The sequence below is a fragment of the Hylaeus volcanicus genome, chromosome 3, assembly GCF_026283585.1.
Source record: "Hylaeus volcanicus isolate JK05 chromosome 3, UHH_iyHylVolc1.0_haploid, whole genome shotgun sequence".
NCBI classification, from domain to species: Eukaryota; Metazoa; Arthropoda; class Insecta; order Hymenoptera; family Colletidae; genus Hylaeus; species Hylaeus volcanicus.
The window spans coordinates 23435699-23449432 of NC_071978.1; positions in this window are offsets into that span (position 1 = coordinate 23435699).

A 13734-nucleotide genomic window follows, 5' to 3' on the forward strand; every position below is an offset into this window, starting at 1 on the left:
GAGAAAACTCGGTTCGGTCCCATTGATGCAGTAAGCACCATGCGGTTCTTGAAATCGATACGGAGGGTCTCGTTTGGGATTCTAGGCTCAACGAAGGAAAATGGGAAGAATCCCAATATTCTGGACCTCAACAAAAAAAATACCACACAGTACGTACCTACGTGCTATCTTGAAAACTTATCAGAGTAAAATAGCGTGACGATTTCGGAACCCCTATCTAAATTAAACAATGAAATCATATTTTACGTCGGAAGTGCCATCACCATAAAGTGTTTCCCATTCGTCATTCGTTCGAGTAAAATCTTGCCTATCGCCGCCGTCTCGTGGAGCTCTGCCAACAGCTATTATCTATTATCCGTTAGCGAGGCAGCGCCGACTTTTAGCGTGATCTGATAGGGCGGTTTCTCTGTCCTGCAGCCTCCTTCTCTCCCCGTCTTTGCCTCCTCAACTTGTTTATCTTCGCCTCTTTGTTTCTCGCTCTCTGTCCGTCGCGGCACGGTTCCCGATTCGTTGCACGTCCCTTTTCTCTGTTCAGCAACGTGTAAAAGCCTCGAGAAATCGAACGTGCTTGCGAGGTAACGAGCGAACAGCTCTCCGAACCCGACGGAAAACTAAAAGCAATCGGGAGCGTTACGAGTTTTACTGCCCTACGGGATTTCTTATCTTATTGCCGTTACGTAACCGGCCAACCAGTTATTGTAGGATGCAGGCATTAAGCTGGCGAAATAATACAGTAACACCGGCGAAATAAACCGCGCTTTGAAAGGGAGAACGGCGTAACCTCGCGACGATTTTTGACGAAATTCGCTTAACCGACCGCCACTGAATGGACACCGGAACGCCTTCTCGCGCTCATTACGAAACTCAGCCGAATTTACATTATCGTCGTTTCTCGATCGAACAGTTCCAAGTGGATTGCAACGCACAGAAGCCGCCGCTATTTGCCTTGTAAAATGGTCGCTTTATCGTGGCTGTCCGTGGAACGCTCGCAACTTCCGAATCGGTGAAATTTATTTGAAGAGAGGAACGCGGGAACTCGCAAAACAAATCGGTACTTTCCTTTCTGCCGTAATCGATTTTATTTGTTAGCTTGGCTCCTTTACCAAGACATTTTCTTGTACCGGCTACTTACGAGTAAGTCCCCAATTTCAGTAAGTTTTTCTAAGTAAATTAATTTTAAGAGAGAAACGTTAGGTTATGTCGAGAAGTTTAACAAGTAGAATAAATACGTCTTGTCGAGAAACATTTATGCTCGAGGTTCTGCGAAGGGTTGTGCACACGGTTCGACTAAAGTAGATACAATGACCAATTAGTAGCTCGCATGCGGGGAGCGTTCATTCGATTAAAAATTAGATTAAAAGAGATTAATGCATCAACGTCGAGCTAGAGGTACCGCGACAGGAGCCGTTTCGAAGAGATTCGAGTACAGGTCGTGTGCGTTTCATTTCAAGATTAATTAACGGTCGACGTTAACATGCGAATGCGCCGATAGCCACTCCGAATCAGTGCGACGTTGACGTGACATACAGTAATTACCTCCATTATCGGTATTAATTAATGGAGAGGCTATTTTGGAGAGAATATCACGTCAACTATTGACGCATGTTCTAGGATTGAAAACTGCTCTCAAAATTATAGATTGTGCGCCTATTCATTCATAACTGTGACTGCTGAAATTAATGCATGGAAATCAGTCGAGTCTTGTTCGTTATCAGCTCCAGCGTTCCTCCTCTAAACTCAAAGAAATGGAATGTCCAGAAGACCTTGGCGCAAAGATTCTCGGTTAACAGAAGCTTCGGTCTTCCCTTTCCAATTCAAATTTTAACGCTGCCGTTAATTAACTCGGCGGAGCGACGCGGAAAGGAGGGAGCACGGTTGCAGCCAGATTAACTCGTCGAGGTGTCCGCCGCGTTCGAGTTCACGTGCGAGCGTACGAGGAATGCACGCCCATTTTGCGGATGGCCTAGGGCTTCCATAGCGCGATACGTAACATTAAACCTGGCCGACGAAGAAGAAGAGTGCCAGGTTGTAACCCAATAGGAGCCGGTGCTGGGCACATTTGTGGCATGCGCCAGCTTCGCTCTCGTCTCCGCTCGCGCGCTTCCCTGGCCGTTTTCCCGCTCGTTTTTCTCTCCACGACGCTTCGTTAGGTCGTGCGTTTTAATTAGAAACGGAACTACGGATTCCCGCGGAATTTACCTCGCGTTAACGCCGATTTATCGGCCGCGTTCCTCCTATCCTCTTCATCTTGATCTTCGAGACACGCGCAAAGTAGGAGAGACTGAGCGACGAGGATCTTTCGACTTCTGTTTATTAAAAGGGATTTTTATGGGTGGATATAAAGTAGAAAATCTGGTGGAGGAATTTTGCATTAAATTGTAGCTATACGTTACACCTTGTTAAAGAGTGCGAACGTTAATCTCATGTATAGTACAGTCCCGAACAAAATGATAGAACGTTTGATGCATTTGTATATTTCATATAACATGATAGGATATATAGACATATTACTCACCCTAGGTATTAGATATGTCCTTCAAAGTATCCACGTAGAATGCAAATTTGTATCTTTGAGTCGGACAAAATGATAGAACATTATTCAAAAATATATTTGTTCGAACAGAAATACTTTATCGAATTCTAAATTAATATTTAGTGAAACTACCTTTTCGCTGTATAATATCTATTAAACGATTAGGAATTGATTTAAATAATTTCTCAATACGTTTTTGTCTTAAAAGACTCCAATTTGTAACAATATTTTGTTTTAATTTGTATCTCTTCTAATGGTTAGCTTCAGTTTATAGATCTCAGATTTCACTTGAACAGAAGAACTAGCTTCAATGTGTCATGTTATTCGACACGAAGCATTCGTAAAGTCTTCTTCCACATCATCCTCATCCGTATTTACAGCCAGGAGTAACAGTTAGAATTAATCTACGAGGTGCCAGGGAAAACAGGTCTGGTTTCCTACATCTGATCTAGACCAGCCTTCGCACGTCTCGCACGCCAAGAGAAATGTTTCGCGGCGGCCCTTTAAATTATTTCAGTAGCCTCCCAGATGAAACGATCGTTCTCGGATAGTTGACCAAGGTGTTGCATTCCTTGCAATAAATTTCCCTCGAACTGGATATCACCTTCTGCTAATAAACTCGAAGCAAAGCAGGCTCCAGGCTGCCCTGGGACTGCTTTAACGCGAAATGAACCTGGACGATGGTAAAAAGGGAGTTGGAAACGGCTCGCGAACGACTACTACGCGTACGGTCACGTCGAGGAACCGTATAGAGCGAAGAATGATCATTTTTGCCGCTCGCGCGACAGGATTATATTCATCATCTCGGTGGAAAGCCGAGGATCAACGCGCGGCTGATTATACGCATCACGTAACGGCCTATGAATACAACGCGCTGCTAAGGAGTCGCGAGATTTAATCTCGTCGTGAAACAGGAGTTGGAGATTAATCAATATGGATGGAAGTTACCACTATAATTTATACCGCGACTCGCGAGAACGAGGGTGGACGCGTGGCCGTAATGCGAGCCTCGCGGTAAACTGGAAATCGTGGCTCAATTGTTGCACACTGAACTGTTAGCGTGTTTCACGATGACTTGGAGAATTACGATCGAAATACAGTTGGATATTAAGATAATAATTATAAAATTATTATTTTTTGTTTTGCTCCTTTGTTTTTCAATACGCACAAGAATTAACACTAACTCTACCGCGATCGGTCCAATGACCATCTTCAAGATTTAGTATAGATTTCTTGTATGCAATGCATGAATTATATACAATTGTTTCGTGCATTATTCAATTCAGTTTCGCGTAAAATATCATTGCATTTAATTTGAAAAAAGTGTCGATAAGACTAGCCACTTGTTCTATATAACAGTAGAACTAGTTACAAATGAACGTCGGTAGGTTTAGTGATAAATTTCATTTAAATCAGTTCCTATATCGAAGTGTCCCATCAAATTTTTCTCAAATATTAAAAGACGCCAAGACCAGTTAGTTTAAGGAGGCCTAAGAGGATCGTACTTATATGTATGACTCAACTTGCATCGAAACCTTCTCATTAACCATGTTAAGTAGAATGTTACTTCTATATCTTCGAACCTTTGATTCTCGGGATCCCCCAAAGAACTCCCTACGTTCACAACCCCATAATCCCGCGTTTCCACACGTCCCAATTTGTTCACGACCATTCATCGAACTTGGCGGTACCAACCGTGCACAGAAAATTCTGCATCAGGGGCGAGACGCGGACGCGTGGCCGGTCGGTTGCACCACGTGACGACTGCAAAAGTAAGTGGCTGACTTAAGTCGAAGCTGAGTCGGGCACAGGTGTGCGAGCGTAATCGCGATGTCACGGGCGAGTCACGGTCCTCTGCCCTCTCACATCATTCCCCTCTTCTTCTTGCTCTTCGGCAATCTCCGCTTTTCCTCTCCTTTCTCCGCGCCCTCCTTCTTTCTTCTCGTCGTTACCGAGCGCAGGCGTCTCCCCGTCGAACGTAAGCGGCACTCGAGTCCGCTTTCTGAACGTCGTCGACTCGCCCTTTCTTACCCGTATCGTAATATCTTGTTTTATCTGCTCGCTTTGAAGGTAACTCGTTACGTTCTTGTTGATCCGACAAGGTACATTTTCACCGGCGCAACCCGCTCGACGCGTGAACGCGCATCGTCCTCGCTCCGTCCGGTTTTTGGCTCGTTTAATCACCGACCGTGGTGCAAATCGCTCCACGACGCGTTTCGAGTCCTTGCTGCCAACTCCGCGTATCGTTCGACTACATTTATGGAGGACGGTAATACATGGAAAGCCGAAATATACATAATGTATGCGTAATGTATTCGATTAGTTAATATAATAGTATTAATGTTTCGTTTTGCATATGGGGATACCTCTCCGGTATGTTTAGCATATATTTTTGTTATATTGGCTTGTATTATAAATGCATACGAACTACTGTTTAATTATTACGATATAGACATTCCGCTTGGATGGTTCGATCATTTTACAGTGGACTTCTAATAATTAAGTCACAATTATATGTTGGAGATACTTGTAGATGCTCATCTTTTGGTGTTTGCAAAGTCCAAACATAGAATTTCCATCGATTTTCTATCAATTTCAACGAGAAGCAAGTCTCGATCTCAAAAGTTTAATGTACCTTTGGGCACTCGTAATCCGAGTGCACGATGACTAATACCTGTGCAGGTATTTGCAAATTCTCCGGCATTTCCAGAGGCCCCTCGCGTGGGAGGAAGGGGTGGAACGTGTCCGATAAATTCGAGTATCCTTTATGATTCTATTCAGGGTTGACTCACGTCGGAGGTGCTCGAGGAATGTCCGCGAGTTACGCAGCAATGTAAACACTCATGAAAGTATCGCGACGTTATCAATCTACAAATAGATTAAACGACAGGCCATAATCCAGGGATCTGATAAATCTGATCTAGCAGAGCTGATTAACTCGATGGATTACTCGCTAATTGCAGGATTTTTCTCGAGGTTTCTGCGAGGAAAAACGCTCGTCCTTGCGCGCGCAAGGGGAGCCTGCTAGGAAGCGTCGCGGAAACAGCGGCACGCGTACATGTAACTCGTTTCACGACGGAGGCAGGCGCCTGCCTCCCATAATTTCAGCTAACCCCGAAGCCTGACCCCGGCGCACATGGGCCGAGAGCGTGTCACGTCACGTCGGCCCCAGGAATACTGGCAATAATTGCGGACTCGCGGGAGCTCATGAGACGGCACACGGGACCCAGACCGAAGGAAAACATCAGGGAAGAAGGAGAGAAACGTAGGAGGGAACACCAGAAGCGAGGAGAGGAGGCCATGTGGCGAACAGTAGTTGCTCTCCGTCGAGGCCCACGAAGAGAGAGCCGACCTCTCGAGTCATCCACCCCTGAAGGAGAGAAGCCGACGGTAAATGTTCCAGCGGCCGTCTTCGTCGTCGCTGCCGCTGCTTCTGCTTACGCGCTTCTCGCTTGCTCCTCTCTTTCTCTCTCTGTGGTCGATGCACCGGTTGTTAAACGCCACGACTCGGCAGAGGGGATTGGATGGTAAATTAAATGATAGGCGACCGCTCGGTTAGGAGGTTTCTCGTTGAGATCTAATCTCTCCTTGCTTCGTTTTTAATTCGATCTCGTTACTTCGTCGTGCATTTCTCCAGCTCGCGACGGCACCGACGATGCGATTTTTAACCAGCCGTTCGGTGCAAGGTGACGTCTCCGTTGCGGGGTGTACGACTCTTGAAGCAGTGTATTAAGGCGCTAGAAAACAATTCATCAGAACTTAATACACAAGTGCTTTTAATGTCGATATGACTAGCTTGCATCCAAACAGTAGCTGCTGTATCACTTTTATTTTCTTTGAAAATGTATAGATTTCACTTGGGTAATTGAGTAATTCATCACGTAAACCTACGGAACTTGCGTATTCCAAGAAGGAAGAATCGGTTGAAGAACTGCAGCGATAAAAAAGTCATCGGACGCTTAATTAGGGGCGAGAGGTTCGCCGAAACGCGCCGATTGACGTGGATAGAAGCGTACAAGCGTGACGGCTAATGATGACCAGTGGCTGGAATTGTTGGAGGTAATAGCCGAAAGCCGGGACGGGAGCCGACCCTAATTTTCACTCTTGAATAAATCGTCAGTAGCTGTTACCAGTACCGCTACGCTGTAAAGCTCTGGCTGCAGCTGATGCACCGTACGCGCCGAGGAGAGGAGAAACAAAAGGAAGAACGCGAGAGGGGCCACTGTTCGCGAAAGAGAAACATTCGCCTGCGGTAAAAACCGGAACATCGTTAGACAATTCTCTCTTAAATTCGCGAGAGAATTTTATTTTACTCCGTTCTTGTAATTAAACCTTTTCAGACTGCCTCCTTGTCATCATATACACTTATACAAAACGAAATATTAATATTATTATCATAATTAATAGAATATATTCTACGTGTTATATTTTTGTAATGCATTCTTTATTAATGTACGTCATTGTACGTCATAAATGCATAAAATCGAGCTATGATAAAGATGAAACAACAAATTGACGAATATCAGGAATGTTTTAATCTGTAAAATAAATATATTACGACTCCTACGTCGTTGAAATCCTCTTGTTTGAATTGTTCAACATGATAGATGGCAATAAAACGGCGTTTAACGATCGCAATTGCTGGTTTATCATGGCGCATAGTTTATTAAGCGTTCTACTGAAAAATCTAAGTAAATCAGGGTGATTTTGACAGGTAAATTGACTTATTTCGCTAATGCGTTTTATCGATTTATATTCTTTTACGACGCAAAACGGGAGACTCGTATGGGTTAGACTAGAAAAGTTCGCGATAACCGTTCGTTATATTTGCATTATTAATTCATTTGTACGCGTTTAGGCCTGTTTATTGGGGTATGATTCATCGGAGACACGCGATGCTTAACCCTGTATCGCGTGATGTGACTGATTGGGAACGCAGTAAAAGAAATCACTATACAATTCGTCGAAGGAATTTTGTATACATTTTTTCGGACTAAACTTGTAGTCCGAAAAAATAATTTTTGTTTAACGACATAAAATAAAATTCATGGAATAGAGGGTTTAAGTATCGCGTCATGGTCTCTATTACTTGACAATCGCATCCAAGCATTACAGCATAATAGCGCATCATCATTTGCGGAATTGCTACGTTTAATTTCTCGTTTGAAGCACTGCATGTGTTTTTTCCCGTTTCACGCATATTTACGTACCTCCAAGTACGTGCGAACGTTTACGAAACTTCGCGATGCGTGTCTTTTCGCGAAAATGAGAGTACATTAAAAAGGATCAATAATTCATCACCGTAATTCCCTTTCTTTCCACTGTCTGGGAAACTTTTGGGACGTAATGCGCCGTTTAATGATACCAAACACGGGGATAATGTTGAGTTGACTCGGAAGTTCGTTCCGGTTTTTAAGTAAATTAGGGAACTCAATCCATATACTTACGATTGGCATGAGTGTGGGAAAGTTTTTTGGCGACGTCAAATGTAAACAGCTCGACGGAGGATACCAACAGCTTTTCGATGATTATTTTGGAAAGAAAGAAACCCTTTTCAACTATGATGAATTCTTCAAATTTTTTGTTCGAGAGACAATCTTTTCCTTAAAAGATCAAACAACACTCGACGATCGAATTCAGCTCTCGGCTAAGGCCAACGACCATTCGTCGCAACATTTCATCAAACTCTGCGTCTGACTGTTCGTTTGCGAGAGAACCAGGAGAGTTCCACTGACCTGTTCCAGCGACCACTGCCCCGTGGACAAAGACAAAGAGAGGGACGAAAGGAGGAGGGCAAAGAGGAGGCCCCGGTGGTCTGCAGTTGACGTAGCCGCGGCGAGCGCAAGCTTGGGTCCGCGCGAGGGGATCGTGGCCGCAACTGAGAGACATAGGACAAAGCTGGAGCGTAACGCGTGCACGTTCTGGGCGGAGTAGGAGACCGATCCGCAGGGCCAGGAGTCATCGAGTGACACACGCACGACTGCCACGCTTCGTGGTCACGGTCAAAGCGCACGCGAAACGCCAGCGACCAGGAGGGACACGCTTCGGTTGCCCCCGCAAAACGGAGCACCTCGAGGATCGAGCCGCCAGGTTCTTCGATTTCGATCGGGAACGTCGAGATTGAGTTTCACGGTACAGGTGAAACGAAGTCGACGATCACGAGCGTAGTCTTGCTTTATTTATGAAACAAGACTTTCCAAGCATCCTCGGGGTCTTCAGAAATTTTTACGTGGCGAGACTTGACAGGTTGGAAGATTCGCAGAAACTTTGTTATCGAATATCGCGTCTTTTGGCCACTCTTAAATCGACGAGCAGAGATGCAGTGATTATTTTTTTAATTTTTAAATCGTCAATCTCTGTTTGCAAATGAATTTTGAAATGAATTGAAATTGCAAGGGAAGTTGTTGGAAGCTTTGTTCTATACCTACCCTGGGAAGTCGCACATTGAATATCTTTGCAAAATTAATATAATAACAGAGACTACAGAGGAAACAGAGTAGCGTATATAAAGAGCACCTAAATTTCATTCAGCCAGCTCGCCAATTTCGTTCGCATTGCCACAAGTGAATCTCGTACGTGAGTCGCGGTGCATATAACGCGCGTCGCCAAGTAACACAAGGCTGAGGAAACTTGTTTTGCTCGGTATGCAATCAATCATTGGTTTGACAAGGAGTTTTATGCGGTCTTTCGAGCAACAGAAAATTGAAACGTGCCTGTTGAGGCTATTTACGTTCCGACCATCAAGAGCGAGGTCCTTCTCGGAGCATAGACAACTCAGTGCGCCTTAGACGTAACGCAAAAAGACAGTGAAAACTAAATTACACTAATCACGAGCTAGGAAAAGTGTGGAAGAAAAAGCGACTAACAGTTTCATACGAGTGGATGATGATACAAACAAAAACGATTCTATCTCCCCAATCTCAGACGCTTCGGAACTAATCTAAGCTCTTAAAAAACTCAATCATCCATGATAAATGAAGTCGATGTCCACCGAAAGGGAGCTTCCGATCGTTCTAAATTCTCCCTTAATAAATGGTCATGTCCAACCATCGCAGATATAAAAAAATAAAGAAGTTCGATGCATCCGAGCTTCCTTTGCTTCATCTCGGCAGGATTCGCGAATTTTACGACGAGCGTAATGTACACGTATAGACGCAACGCGTGTGTATCATCGATCGATTATTATTTATTTTCTGGCCCCGAGGTGCTCGTTACGACGTATAAATAAATCACGCGTCTCCGTGCTACCATTATGATACTAATCCAAGCGAGAAGCTCGTCGACGGAGACTAAACGGGAACGCGAGATACATAATTAGTTGACGAGAGGGTACGAGCCACGGAGAGAGGGGGTGTGGGACGGGTAAAACGGGTAAAGTAAACATCGTTCCCCGGGACTGGTTCACGAAACGACGCGAACGAGGATTCGGATCAGGCCGGGGCTCGAACGAGAACCGGCGCCAAAGATCCTAATGCGATTATAATTAGTAGCATTTTCCAGCCACGGATACGGAGAAATTGCGGCCCTCCCGAGGGGGTCGTTCGTCTTCGAACGCGAGGAACTGGAACTCGACGACGCCTCGGGCTTTTCTCTGGAAGCTGCCGATCCGAGATCAAGGATGATCTCGTTACCGGGATCGTAACACGATAGGGTGTGTCGATCCGAAACTCTCTCTCTCCTCGTATCTCGACGCACGGCTCGACGCGTCTTACGAGCATATGTAGCCGTGTGCGTGGGTGTCTGTGTGTGTACGCGACGGGTCTCGTCGTGGTTCGATTCGTCGAAAAACTAGAATCGCGAGACTTGTTCGAGGGTTGTTTGGCCACCGAGTCGAGGATAAATGGCGATCGAGATGTAGACACGATTCTTCTTTTAGTCTCTATGGGCAGAATTATAATAATACGTGTATTTTTCTACCTTGGTTTCTCTCAATTAAAATAGTAAAGATACACTGATAAGTTTTGCTGTTCATGATTTGTAGAAAGTTAAGAGTGAACTGTTTAAGCTTCCATGCCTTATTTTCTATGTCTACTATATTTTCTATATATATAATTGTGCACAGGGAAATGTTTTTCTTTTAGAATCCATTCTGAGAATCTCAAAACCCAAGTGACCATCCCTCAGGTTTTCACTCCTTGACTTGCACCTGTCTAAGAGTCCCTTTGCGACACATACGACGTCAGCCTGTTATCAAACAATTTTCCAAGCTTTGGCCTTGCTCTATACTCTAATTTGCCTCGTAACCCTTGCCTCGTAACCCTCTGCCAAGTGTCGTCCAGAATACAAACGTTGCAATTTGCGAATCGACACCTTTCGAAAAGGGACCGCTCGTTTCGAGCATAATATCGATTATATCGTAATCAGCGCGACGGGGTGAAGAGAATCGTGTCGCCCCGCAACGAGTACAGGTATCATCAGGCTGGTAATGGCTGACAAACAATTATTACAGAGGATAGGTGGAGACACGTCATCGTGGCACCATTAAGCCGAGTGGCACGTATTTCCACTCGCCGTTCGGCTCCCGTCTCGTAAGAGTTTAATCATTTCTGCAATGGTTGCAACTTCCCTTCAATTAGGGCTGGCTCGAGGTCGACCAGCCACCTGGGTAAACCTTCTCGAAGTGTTCGAGACGAAAGCTTTTTCCCTTATCGAACCAATGACTCTCCTTCTTCTGCTGATCGTGGGGCTTTTTTCGGCCGAGCCAGCAGACGTTAATTAGAAAGGATGATCGTGTGGGATCTAGATTAAAGAAAGCTGCTAGTGATATAAATAACATCGAGTAAGGCGGGTCTGGCACGAAGGTGTCCTTCGATTTGGGCACGATCCCATCTTGTGAGGGTACCATTTTTTTTTCTCCACACATTTGCAATTAGCCACTGGACAACTCGTTGTAGATCGATGTAATAATTTAAGCCGTGGATAATTCGAAATATTTATAAGTGGCGTAGTATTTTAAAAAATAAAATGAAAGCAACGAGAAAGGTATAATTAAATAATTTTATACAATTTAGAACTTGACACTTCGAGTTCCGGTGACTGACAGGTTGACGATCCTCCAGGACATTGACTGCGAAATGAATCTGTATGTATTCATTTTGATTGCATGTTTACGAATGTTGATTACGTCTTATTGAAAAGGAAGACGCGGATACGACCCATGCACGCCCACCACCTTTGTCGGACCCTTTTTTCAATCCTTTCATCGACCCTTCCTGAATGGAACGAAACCAGAACAAAAGGGTATTGCCTCCGCCAAAGGCACTAAAGATTCTTTGAAGTATCGGTTCTTTCTGCCCTTTAGAAAACGGGAAACAGGAATTTAGCATTCATTCCCTGGAGAAATAATACGAGTACCTTCACTCGAACCTGGCCTGAGATCGCGTTCCGAAGGGCCAGATGTAACAGAATTTCTCATAATACACGTACAGCCTTCTCCTCTAAACGCAAACGTACTTGCTGGCGTGAGCAATCACGAAATAATAAATCCTCCGCAAATCACTGGATCCTTAACACGCTCGCTACAATGTGTCGCGTATGCGTGACTCGCGGATTCCTCGTGAAAAGAACAACGTCACGTGTGCGTGACATCGATGATTTTCTACTTTATGTCCGTGTAAAGTACGAAATGCGAGCTGTTGACCAGGTGGCTTGGACGATTCGACGACGCACGAACGTTTTCGAGTCGCTTCAGTCTCGAGAAAAGAATTATTCCTGGGAGGAAGATAAATTTATTAAGATAAGAGCGAGTGCGATATTTTACGTGAATTGGAAAAGCTGTTGAGAAATGAGGGGGATTTTATTAAATTGTCGAATTCCCGGAAACGGGAGCAGCGGGAGATCCTCGTGGAGGAACCTCGAAAGTGGCAGCATCTCGACCCAATTTCCACCCCGACGCACCCTGCGCGACGGGTCGGCTCTTCCGCGAAGTGGGCACCGCGTTCCGCGAAGTTTGCGACACGGCGCATCGGGGCACGAACAAAAAGGTCGGAGGAGGACGGAACAGGAACGTAGGAGGACGAAGCGAGACGGGAACGGGAGGGAAAAAGAGAAACCGAAAGGGGGAGACGGAAGAACCCCTCATTAGCAAGGTAGTCCGCGGAGGGCAGTGACGTTCGCGTTTCATAACACGTTGCGAGCGCACGCATGTGCACACGCGACTACGACGACGACGAGGACGACCATCGCGTTCCTTCGTGTGGCTCCTCCGCGGGGTGACGCACGCCCACGAGTCGTACGCACGGCACAAAAGGGCTGAAATTATCCAGGAAGCGAGGAACCTATGCTCACCCGTAAAGAACGTCTTTCCTCGAGCAGCAGCGGCAACAAAAGGGGCCCTCCTCGCGGGTGGGGGGGAGGAGGAGGAGGAGGAGGAGGTTAGGTCTCGCGTATATTGCCGTAATTTTCACTCCGTGGCGCGGGGTAGGGTGGGACGTCCCCTCGAACAGTGCTACAATCTCTGCTCGGAACGTATAATCAAACGAACCGCGATGCTCGGGTCAGCGGCTGATAGCATCGAGACGTCTTTTTACGTCGGAGAAGTCGTTTACCTTCCTCCTCGCGGTTTCTGTCTACTTCTGTTCGAGTCCTCCTCTCCCCGCTTCCGTCCCACCGCTTACCTACCTCGTGTTCCTCCTCGAGAGAGATCCACCGATCCGGTTTTGGCTACTGCGGGCGTTACGCGTCGTGCCCCGACGGTCGACGTTTGGGACCGGTCATTCATCGAGATTCCATCTTTTTTACGTGGAAATATTGTTTCGGAAAGGTTCGCTATTTTGGATAAGGGCTGTTTAGTGGTCTTTAAAAATATTGGGTGGAGGATGCTTCTTGAAATATAGCTCATCGAAGTAAGACTCAAATCTTCTGTATATGTGTGATCCTTCGAATCAAGATTCTGTGTTTGTTTATATACTTAATTATTGACAAAAGGAGTACAATATACCATATACAATATACCAAAGACAGATGTTTCAGAAACCTCAGGATTGTATAAACTACCCTCTTACATTTGAGCCGTTCGTTGCACAAATCGATTAACTCCACAAAATAAAAGGTTGAGAAATGCGATGAAATGGCCTCTGAAATAAATGATTTATTGTTCAATGGCTGAAAAAAATGTTTCGATTAATGGTGTTGATCTTTATTATTCAAGGAAGTTTGCGACTATACCAAGTGCGTTGACACTTGAATTTAAAATTTTTCAA